Here is a 12,787-nt window from a genome sequence, read left to right on the forward strand (position 1 = left end):
GCCAGATATGTCCAGATGTGTCCAGTTCTGTTATGAAATGTACTCAAACGTTAGCTAAGACCTCCTTCTACAAAAATGAAAGTAGAAAGTAATAGAGAAGATGGATGTCACCAATTAATACAGGTGCAGCAGATTATCCAATAATGAAGAGATCTGTTTAGTTTTGAATGCTCCAACAACACCTAAATGAGCCAATTAGCATAAATATTGGGGTGAGTTATAGATAAGTCTCATTACTTAATTTCCTGCTGGTTTTAGATACTACCTCCATCAGTTTCCAGGAAGAGAGGACACATTTTTTTTCTGGAACAAACAGCAGATTTTCAATTCAGCAAATATTTATTGGGCATCTATTCTGTGAAAAGCGTTGAGCCAGGCATTATAAAGAAAACAAAGATAAACAAGACACAGCTCTGTCTTTAAGGAGAAGAGAAAAAGAAGGTAGGTACGCAGACAGGCATCATATAAAAGTGCTATAGAAGAGGTACAAAAATGAGAACATTTTCCATTAAGAACTAGTATAAGAGAACACAGTCAGGAGCTGGTATTGCTTCAGAAATGCAATCAGAAATGGCTCCAAGTAGCTTTTTGGCTGCATCTTAAAGGATGGATAGGATTTCAACAGGATGAAATGGCCATTCCATGATGAAATTAAGTAATAAGAAGAATGGTTTGTGTTAGGAAATAGTTGGGGGTGTAGTTGACCAAAGCACAGGGACTGTGATCAAGAGTAGTTTGTGCTGAGGGTAGAATTAGAACAACCTGAAAATGTGTGAGGGACCATCCAGTAGTAACCTTTTGCACCGCACACGGGGAGACTGAACCACAGAGAGATTAAGCGCCTGTCCCATGTCACACAGCTAATGGCTGAGCTGAGATGCCCTCAGCTCCCTGATTCCCAGGCTGATTCACTTTCCATTACCTAAGAGAGTTGGGGACAGATAATGGATGAAATTGAATACTTTTCTAAGGTTCTTATTTTTCTAAGAAGTGATTTGACACTGAAAAACTTTGAACAGCAGAGATCCTAGTCAGGGATATGGAAATCTGATTTGAGCAGCACTATAAAAAGGGAACAGAATGAGGAAGAAGGCTGGAGGCAGGGAGGCAGAAGAATGCTGTTGCACTCATGCTGAACCAGAACCAGGCGGTGGCATTCAGTGTCTTATATGGGACATATAAAAGGGTCTCTATGAAGGGAGAACCAAAATGACTGGGAGGAGAAGTAGAGAAGAGAAATGAAAGAGGAAATGTCAAACCGGACCCAAAAGATTCCTTAAAACACCTACTGAATGCCTCCTTTTTAGGAAGTACTAAAGGACAATTGTATCTGCCTTTATTTTCCACATTATTGTATCCCTTCAGACGGAAGACTTAACCTTTTGCACACAGAAGAACCAGAATGTAGTCGAAAGCACATTGTGCTTGATCAAGATCTGCATCTGACTCCCTCGGGGCTCCTAGCCAGTCACTTCTCTGGTTTCTCGTCCTCCCATTCTGTAACAAGACTAAGGCCTGTTTCCTCTCTCATGGCAGGGGTTGTAAATCTCAGATGGGAGGAGCCAAGGGTCAGGGGCTGCCAGGTAGAAAGATGCTTCCACCCTGCACAAAATTAGTATACACATCTTTGGAGTTGAAGGCACACTGTTTTGAAGAAGTTATTCTTCTGTCTGAGCTCAAGGAGAAACCTGCTTGGTTGTTCTTTATCCTCCATGAACTCTGGAGTTAAACACATGGCCTGATGAGGTGGCAGAAGCGGCTCCAGAAAGATGTAATTTAGCAGTCTGCCTCCATGCAGCAAGGTCCAGAAATAGCACACCCCAGGCAGGAGACTGCCCTGATGCATGTCCTTCTTGACAGTACGCTCAGCAAGTCACTGAGGTGTCAGCTGCCACTGGCTGCATGGCAGGTAGTCAATCAGAGGACTGTCTTCAGCCCATGAATACCCCCTCATGGAGTGTAAGGCTTTCTGGGTACTGGAAAAGACCTTGCACGTTTTACTTTATTATCCACAGCTCCATGTCAGGACCTGTAAGCCATCTATGTTTTACACCATCCCTCACACCTCTTCTTCATTCATTGTGCCGCGTCACCCTCCAGAGCTCCAAACATACAATCTCCTGAGCAGATTTCCTCCTTCTGAGAGAATGCACATGCAGTACTACATATTATGATGAATGTATCATTTGGTATCAAATAATCAATTATGCAGAATGCTTCATTAACAATAACTACTAGAGTCAATGGCCAGGGTCATCACGATGTAGCTCATCTGTGCTTGAATCCACTGATCCCCTCCCACTCTCCTTGTCAAGAGATATCAAGGAACAGATTCATCAGGAATAATGGCCAGATGTTTGCTTGTTAATGATCCTTCCCTAATCAGAAACGTGATGACCATGGGACACTTAATCTTGTCAATTTTTGTGACAGAAAACATGCTCAATTTATCATCAGTTTTGCAGAAATTGGAGCTCTTGTTCATCCGAATAAAAATGGAAAACAAAGTAATGATTTGGAATTGAATCATATTTACCCTGTGAGCCTAAATAAACAGACTTTTGGCAAAAATGATTCTGCTTCTTGCACAATCCTACAAACATAGTACTGGGAACTTCAATGCACAGCTCCCAGATCCTACTCCAAGTTTGAGCAGAGCTCAGAGGCATGTGGGAGAGCTGTAACGTGATCAATGCCAGATTCTTCTATTTGGCCTTGAGGTAACTCTGCCTTACCTCACAATCCATGAGAAACTCCTCATGGACTGCTGCCACTCTAAGCCTTCATAACCATGCAGGTGTTTTTGCATGTGTGTGGTGTCCTCATAGGTTATTCTCAGCTAACACTAACTATAATGCACTGTTCGTCCATAGATATGAATGTCTACACCAGATACAACTGTACTGTATGCAGTGTCCTCTCTGCCCTGAGGAGGCAGGCAGGATCCAAGTGTCAGCTTTCTGCAAACTGCCACAGTTGATGAACTGGATGAAGATGTAAGAAATCATCACAGAACCAGTAGGAAATATAGAAAAGAACTTGGAATCTGAAGTTCAAAAACCAAGATTAAGATTATAACTCAGCCTTCTGCCCATTGTGTAATGAAGGGCAAATCATTTAACCTCTCTTGGCCTTAGGTTCTTCATGTATGAAAGAAGTTCCTGTAAAAACAGCATGTAAAGCATCCCACACAGTGCCTGTACACAGTTAGAACTCAAAAGAGTCAGTTCTCATTTCCTTTGTGAATGATTCAGTAAAATACAAAAACCTATAGAATCTGGGGTCTTTCTCTCTGTTACACACACACATTCTTATCCAAACATAATGCGCAGCAATACAAGGATAAATAAAGAAGAAACAAAAGTGTCAAGTCCAACACCAATATAAAAAGTATATGCCTAACCTAGTGAAAGGTCTTTCAAAAAATATTATCAGAACCTTTTTAATATTATCAGCTTAGGAAGCACAAAAGCACACTAAACGGTTGGACCCATGTCCTATTAGTATCACATATATAACAAGCCCATTATGTTTCAGGACTCTGAAAGTGTTAATTTTTTTAAAATTATTTTTAGATGTTGATGCACCTTTATTTTATTCATTTATTTATATGCCATGCTAAGAATTGAACCCAGTGCCTCACATATACTAAGCAAGTGCTCTACCACTAAGCTACTACCCCAGCCCCTATATTTTTAACAGTAAAAATTCAATTATTGACTTATAAACACTTTTAGTACAATCTTATCAAATTTTAAGGCAGAAGGCATTTCTTTAAACACTTAAATTATAAACTACAACTCAGAGTACCAAAGTTTCTTGTTAGAATCAAACAAATTAGGAGGCTGCTTGAATTAACGTTTTTGCACCAGACATAATAAAGACATCGCAGACAGACAAAAATAAAGACAATAACAAAGGACTGCAAGAGAAACCCTAATTGCATATTCCTCCACTACCCTGGGCAATGACAGTACATACAACAGCACAAAATGCTGCAGTCGCTACCGGTACAGCTTCACCAACAGAGCAGAAAAGACAGCAGCTATCTTCACGTCTGCCTGAGAATGAGAATGAGGCTACAGCAGTGCTGAGGGTCCCACAGCTCTCCACCTCCTGGAGCTGGAGAATCCCTTTCCTACTGCCTCTCAGCGAACACAGGGAGGTCTCAAGAAAGCCCTCTGTGCTCTTTAACCTCATGTTCAGTGGCTGGTTTTATCCATCTTACTGTTGCCTTTCTCAAAGCCAGCTATTATGAAAATGAGTGTTAATGAGGAAGGGAAACATGCTGTGAGAGAGTAAAGGGGGAAGAAAAGGACAGGGAGGAGGAAGACAGAAAAACTGCTAAACAACAGAAAATATTTATATGTATAAATTTTATCAATAAAAAGGAGAATTGGGTTGGAGATAGCTCAGTATCATAGCATTAGCCTAGCATGTGTGAGACACTGGGTTCAATCCCCAGCAACACAAAAAAAAACAATGAAATAAACACACAAAACTCACCAGAGTCACAGCAAGGATATGCAAAGGGAGAGTTTTTATAGGAAACCTATTTGTCTAGCAACATATTACAAAAGGTTATTGTGAAAAAAATTGAATATGTGTTTCTAAATTTAAATGTGCAGTACCAGTACCAGATAGCACGAATTTGTGTGTCTATAGTAGACAAGCAAATCCTGAACAGATACCTGCAAACCTCACTGATAACCCTGCTATTAACTGAACTAGCTCATCAGGAATTCACATCTATGCTCACACCAAGACCTGGAGCCCTGCATCTCTTCCTGCAGCCCTGCATCTCTTCCATCCCAGAGGCTGCAGTTCATCACCAACTCCTAATTCTGCTTTCCAAACACAGCTCTAGGGGCCTGGGGTTGTGGCTCAGTGGTAGAGCATTTGCCAAACACAGCTCTAATCCATTCACCCATCCTGGTCTTCTCTTCCACCAGCCTAGTCCTGGACTCCATTGCCTCTCACAAGGATTTCTCCAGTGGATGTCTAACTTCACTCCATTCTTCTTCCCACTCATTTCCCCAAAGTAGCCAGAATGACCTCCAGAAAATGCCAAGTCTGATTATGTCACTCACTATGTTCAAATCCCTTTATCTGCTTTCTGACATTTCTCAGGGAAAAAAAATGTCAAAATTGATAGAAAAACCCACAGGTTTCTGTGTAACTTGACTGCTGCTTCCCTCTCCAACTTCTTTCCTCTGACTCTTTCCTTACTTTCTCTGCTTCTTCTAACTGGCCTGTTCTCTTTACCTCAAATATCCCAGCTCCTTCTTACGATGCCCTTTGGTACACAGTATTCTGTCTACTTAAAGCACATGCTACCAGTCCTAGCCCCCTGGACCTAGTTAACTCCTCTGATCCTTCTAGTTCTGTCCCATTGTTCCCATCTGAGGGAGACATTTCCTGTTATATTTTTTTCATGACATAAAGGAAATTTTCTTCAAGGCACTAACAATTATAGTCATATGACTAATTTGTATGATTATCAACTTACTGCCTGTATCCACTCTTCCCAACATACCACAAGGGCAGAGACTGGGCTCTTGTGTTAGTTACTATAGGACCAAGACTACCACAACATCCCACACAATTATCAGTACCTTGTTGAATTAATCCATTGGTAAATTCAATTTACTTAATCAGACTGCCACAGCCATATTTCTTTCTGTTCTAATCAATAACTCAATGACTCATGAGTGTGTGTGTTTGTGTGTGTGTGTGTGTGGTTGGGGATGGAACCCAGGCTCTTGCACATGCTAGGCAAGTGCTCTACCACTGAGCTATATACCCTCACCCCAACTATCAGTTTCTGAACATTTATTACATGCCTAGCACTGTGTCAAACATTTCACATGCCTTATCTTTTTGGCAAATCTACAATGTAATAGAGTCATCATCCTCATTTTATAAATAAGGAAATTGGGCTGTTCAGATTAGTAAAACTGAAATCCAGAGCAATGTCTTTCAAGCTGCCCTGGCTCATATTCATAAACAATTTATTACACTGCTCTCTTTTTCTAACTTTATTGGCCTTTAGCTTACATTTTTTGTTTGTTTGTTTGTTTTTATTGTGATGCTGGGGATCAAACCCAGAGCCTTGTACACGCGAGGCAAATGCTCCACCACTGAGCTATGTCCTCAGCCCCTACACTGCTCTCTTATAGGAAGAGCTCTGTCAAGAGCTGAGTAGGGGGAAAGAACGGGAAGCAAACATTTAGTTATTCACCTCCACCATTTTGACTATGTATTATTTCCGTTGTTTTGAGTTCTTTGCTAAAACCAAGGAAAGAATCTGTCTCTGATCTGTCATTTCCACTGAAAACTACTCACTGCACCAAGTGGAAAAAAAAATTGTCTTCCCAGTTTTCATAGAATACTAAGCCACAGGCAAGGATGAATTTCAGCCAGTTACTTCCAGCTGTTTCAGTTTATTTACTTGTTGGTTGGTTGGTTTATTTTAAGTAGGAATGCATAATATTTCTCCCCCACCATCCTCAAGAATGGATTCTCTGTTTGGCATCATTGTCCTCTAGAAATTGTGGATGACAAAAACAGCAATGTGTACGTGCCAGGATTCATATCAAAGGAAATTGCGATGTTTTCAAGGGAAACTAAGGACATTCTAATTCAGCTTTAACCCAAATTGTAAATGTTGTTTAATTTTATTTTTTAAAGGGCAACTACAATCTTGTTATACAGTCATCTCAACCTTTAGGCTTATCCATTAGAAATCCTGGCAATAGCCAAATCCTCCGACTTAAAAATGCACCTACAGGCCTTTGCTTCTCCAAAACTGTTCCCTTGGTGACAAGCCTGATTCCTAGGTGAAAACTGATGTTACTCAGAAGTTGACTTTAATGGGAAGAAAAGCCTTAACTCCTTCTGAGACATTACTAACAGGGCAAAATCATGGGTCTTCTGAGGATGAAAGAACTTTCTTGAAAGCAAGGAAAAGCCCCCATTCTGTGCTGAAACTTCAGGAAAATGCCAGTGGATATGCTTCAGAGGAATATTTCCATATCTTTGTCTATTGGCTGGTTCTGCCTTGTGTTTGGACTTGGAGCAAGGAGGAAAGAAATGCCTGCATTGCACAGAAATGTCAGGAGCAACCACCATTTACTTAGCCTGTGCTCCTCACTGAAATGATGGTATTTCCCAGTCTCCAAGAGAACTTTAGTACTGCACATTCTGTTTTGCCAATTTGTGGGAAAAAGTCTTACTTTTTGCATTAATCTATTTTTGTAGGAGGCTTAACTGCAGTCAATAATACCCTTTGGTGTTTATTGTTTATTTATAAAAATGTTTATTCTCTGCATCCTTTTTTCCTGCCTACTAAATATCAGGTGTTTCAAGGGGGAAAAAATAAAGCAATTAAAATGACTTAAGCTAGCCAAAATCATTTTTACAATACAATTATTTTTTTTCCTCTGATTTCCTGCAGATGATAAAATAGCCTAGTCCACAGGGGCTGAATAGCAAAATTGATGTCCACCTAAAACTACTTAATGTTTTTTACAAGAATTATTAGGAGACAAACAAAATATCCTAATGCTAAATGTCCATTTGGGCCATTGTTCTGAGAATCCTGTAATACTTTATAGATTATTCTGGGGTAGGCATGCCTCTGATATATAGGTTAGCTTTCTACATTAAGCCTTTTATCATCACAGTTGAGGTTACAGTTTAACAACCTCTTTTGGATGCCTTAATATAACTTCATTTCAATCATCACTGCCATTGAAAACAGGAATTTGAACTTATGTGTACATATGAGAATGCTAAATTTGGGTTATTACAAAATTTACAAACTGAAAGCCCAGATTAATGTATCAATATTCCAACAATTTTTAGTCCTTTCTTCACAGTTGCATATCAACATTTCTGACTCTTCCAGCTACTTTTCAGAAGCCTACAATAAATAATCCCCTGCCAACTTGCTCATAATGTCTTCTCAATGAACATTGCAAGGGGACAAGAAAACACGGATATATCATGCCATTAGTGACAAGGGAAGAAGAATTGGAAATCTAAGAATAAAAAAGAAAACAAAAGCCTTAACTGGAGCCCACATTCTCGTTCTCATTTCTGTGGCCATTTTTCTCTGGGGATCAAACCAGGACATGGTGCATGTTAGACAAGCATTATAACACAGAGCTGCAACCCCATTCCCTCTTTGGCCAATTATGTGTAGCCCTCAGGACCCAGCTCTTCTCAGATCGTTCCCTGATGTCTGTAGTAATTTTTTTTTAACCTTATTACTCCCAGAGCAGCAATGCTAATGCAGCATTTTGGCTTTTCTATTATGAAGGCAGTGACTTAGTGACATTTTGATGATACCACATTATGGGAAAGAATACGTTTTATGTCAGTTTTCCCTTTATTGATGTTTCCCAAAGTCACAACAGTTATTAATAGACAGGAATGATAAAGGTGACCAGGGTGAACAGCTCAGGGGCAGAGATGTACGTGACCCTTTTGCTTACCTTATCCTTCCTCATTTGCTTACCATTACAATGAGCATTTAATAAATAGGTGGTTCAAAACTTTATGCATTAACATACAATTATGGAAGAAAAGGGAGATGATGTCAAACTAAAAACTGACTACAGTAGCTTCTGCCTCTTGAGAGAGTAGCATAAATACTCTCTGGAATTTAACAAAGCACATTGATGGGTCAAAATAAAGTGATGAGAAAAAATAAAAGCTAAAAGGGAAGAGAAATAAGAATTCATTTCTGTGCATAATTAAATACAAACTTGTGTGTTTCCAGAAGGATCTGGAAAGGGTAATGGGTTTCCAGAGAGAAAAATCAGCAAGGTGTAAAAGCAGATGCCTTAAACAAGCCAGGTCCTGAGAACAAGCCAAGAAATTTTAAAAATAAATAAAATCATAATTTCAAATGTTTTGCATATGAACCTCAATATAATCTAGTGCTCACAACCATCAGTGCCAACTACAAAGCCTTGGGTCCCTTGAGGACTTGGAACATGAAGGACTTAGTTATCCAGGTGTGAGAAGTCACTGGAACACAACTTCTAATACCTGTGATGTTGAGGTAATCCACAATTAAATAAATTCTGAAGAAAGAAGAAATCCTGAGCTGGGAGGGACTAAGAAAAATTGTAAACCATCAAAGTCAACCCATAGAAATAGAGAAAGACATTTCAAAAGCCAGGGCACTTGTATATTATCTGAGTTACAGATAATAAAAACATAATTAGTTTCTCCTCATTTGATTATGATCTCAGTCTTCCTAATATTGGTTAACCAACCATATGCAAACTATAAACATGAGGAGCAAGTCTATAGGACATAACATTTTGTTGGTTCATTTTAATTGTGTGGGGTATTTTTGTTTTGTGTTTTTGCTTTAGATGGCAGTTCAAGGTTGTTTGTTTCCATACATAGCTTGGATTACCTTAAAATAGCCCTATGATCTCAAATCTCACAATAAGTCTATATATTGGGTATTTTTACATCCATTTTAAAGATAAAAAGGTTTGGGTTGAAAAGATAAATATTACATTTGTCACATTGACAATAAGAGAGAGTCCAAGACTGAACCCATGCTGCTGGCTCCAAGGCTTGTGACTCTACTGTCTTTTGAATGAGCTCAAGGAGAAGAGTTTGTGTCATTGAAGAAGAAAATAAGTGACTTCCCCATGAATCCATCTCTGGTCCTGAGAGGTCTGCTGAGAAATAGAGGGATTTATGCAGATCTGTCCTATGAGGAAAACTATGAGCCCTACTGGCCAGACAAGAGAAAACTCTAGAGTTTTCTCTAACCTTCAGGATATCCAAAATAAGTTGGAGAATCCTCAATGCCTACAGGATAGGAAGATGTATGATAGTGCTGGTTAGATAATTTTGAGGGTCATTACTTGAAAGTGCAGGCCTGGGTTCAGCTACAACTGCAATATTCACTTCTCTGTGAAAAAAAAAAATGGGTGTTATGATAGTGTCTGCTTCCCAGAATTACCTGGTATCTAGCATAAGATAAAACGAGTGATGAAGAGGATAATACACATCACTTTCCAACTTTCTTTCAATCAAAATTCCTCCTGATATGCTAGATCAGGAATATTTACAAAAAAAAGAATGAAAAAGTTCTTTGCAGTAAGGTCTTTGTCTCACTATTTTCTTTGAGGCTTGAAGGCAAGAAAATCTACTGAAGATAATGTCCTTCACCTCATATGCATTATGATGGCAAAGGAGCAGGTCACTACTGGATAATTTTATCATATCTTATTTGTTCAAACAGTTTGAGCTACAGAGTATCCTAAACACTGTGGCACCTCAAGGACCAAGAATATAGGGAAAAATATTTCCTGAATGAGTAGCGCTGCTTTTGAGAGTTCACTGCAAACCTAGAAGAATCATAGCAAAATTCAAGATAATTAACGTAAAATAAATATATGCATATCCATATAGGTCATGAAGAGGGTGAGAAAAATGCCACCTACTCCCTTCTCACTGACAAAGAAACTTAAACACACACACACACACACACACACACACACACACACGTACACACAAGCAGACACTCTGCCAGTTTCTAGGTGTGTTTAACTAATTGGAACGACACTGAATTTTGAATAGATCTGTCTGTCTGCTCAGGGCCATATTTTGCCACCTAGGAATATAGCTGCTAATGTGAACTCAAGCAAGACTCTCAAACCATCTCAGTACCTTGCAGAAAAGACACAGAACATGGGGAAGATGTGGTCTGTCTCCTTGACAAAGATGGAGTCCAATTTAGCCATCACTTTTCCAAAGGGTTAAACAACAGTGACATGTTAAAGAAAGGGGAAAGTACTTAGGAAATAATCAATTTTCACTGCTGCATGGTACTTCTGAAAGGTCGCTACTATAATAAAATTAGGATGCCACTTTATTATTGCAGTGAAAGTAATTTTATTTACTTTTTCAGTCAACACATACGCACAGGGCGGTGAGAGCAATCAGCAGCTGCACTTGTTAGTTCACTGATTAAATACGTTGTCACCTAACTCCAAACTAATTAAAGGGAATTGAAGCTGTTTGTGCATTAGCCAACATGGTATTAACTCTGTTAACTGAGGGTTTGAGCTTGCTTACTCTTTTTTCTGCCATATATTCTTAATCGTTTTTCTTTTTCACTAGCAATTTCACCCGGAGTTCCTGCATCCTGTTAGAAGCATCTTTGAATCTTCAGAGTGTGTTATTTATATAATAGCTATTTGCATATTTTTGCCATTTGATTTTGGAAGAAACCCTACATAAAAGGCACCAGGCAACTGTGGAAGCCAGAAATATAAAATTAATTCATAGAAATTTTAACTATTTTTTCCCTACAGGATGCCTCTTCTCATAAGTGCACCTATGTATTTCAGTAGAAATAAACTGAGAAATAAGAAATATCACCAAGTAGATGATTTTTAGAACTAATCTGAATCATGAAAACTCTCTGACTCCACATCCCCGTCCCCTAAAATTGGCCATCTGACATATCCTGGCCAGCAGTATTGCCTCTCTCTATGCTGCTATTGAGAGAGCAGCATAATCCAGCTTCCCCAGTACTATAAAGCTGGTTAAATAGATTTGTCTATTTCCAAAAGCAAATACATGTCAGTAGGTTGTTTTCCTCCAAATACTAACTCTGTTGCTTTGTTTATTCTTTGCGCTAGTGGAAAAACTACTCCAGTCTTCAGGGAAGGAAAAAGAAACTCCCAGGGAGGAAGGAGCGAGGCAGGCAGAGCAAAAGCAAAAGTTGAACCACCTGGCTGTTCCAAGCCTACTTACCCAAAATAACGTTCCCAAATGATAAAATGCCAGTACTGGATCCATAAATGCTTTTAATGTTTTCAAAGCACATCCAACTATATCATCCTGTGAAATCCAAGAGTTGATTTTTATAAATGTAAAGGACATAAGTGATCCTAGGGTATGTCCAGAAGTTACCAGTCAAAAGAGCTGTCAGGTCGAATGAAAGGAAAAGTGCCCAAAAGAGACTCAGACCAACCTAATCAAGCTGTGTGCAGGAAATCAGAAGAGGGAAAAGCCTGACCATTTAAACGGTTGAGATTTCAACCATTTAAATAATGTAAATAGCAATTCTAAGCAGGGCTAAATGTACAGGGATGAACTAGAACCACTTTTAGTGAAGACTGACTAATTTAGTTCTCACAGAACCAGTCACCAAAAAAATTAAACAGTGGTTTTTCATCTTCCACTGGTTGCATTGGCTTTAACTCACTGTGACTTGTCAGATTTTGGAAATTCTAAACTGACAAAATAAACAATCTGGAATCACAATGTGGTTTAATCCTGGTGGATTGTCAAACACACACACACACAAAAAAAAAAATGGACTCCATACACAGGATGGAAAATAAAAACAGATAGTGGCCAACATACCCATTGCATTATTTTTTTTTCTATTTAGACATAATGTTTGCACATCTTCATGTAGTACATTGTGGTAAATCAATACATGAATACAATGTGTAATAAGCAAATCAGGTTAAAAAGCATTTCTAACTCTACAAACATTAATCACTTTTATATGGTGGGAAATTTGTATTCTTTTTTCCAAGTCATTTTTAAATATATCATAGATAATTTAAATCAATAACTACTGTGCTATAGAAAAAAAATAACAGAACTAATTCTTCCTTTCTCACTGTACTTTGGTGGCCCTTGTGGAACTTCTTTCCATCACCTTCCTCCCTGTTTTTTTCGCTCTCTAGTGACACAGCCACCACCACTAATTCCATTATGTTACTCATTTCCT

The sequence above is a fragment of the Marmota flaviventris genome, chromosome 10 (genome assembly GCF_047511675.1).
Source record: "Marmota flaviventris isolate mMarFla1 chromosome 10, mMarFla1.hap1, whole genome shotgun sequence".
NCBI lineage: Eukaryota > Metazoa > Chordata > Mammalia > Rodentia > Sciuridae > Marmota > Marmota flaviventris.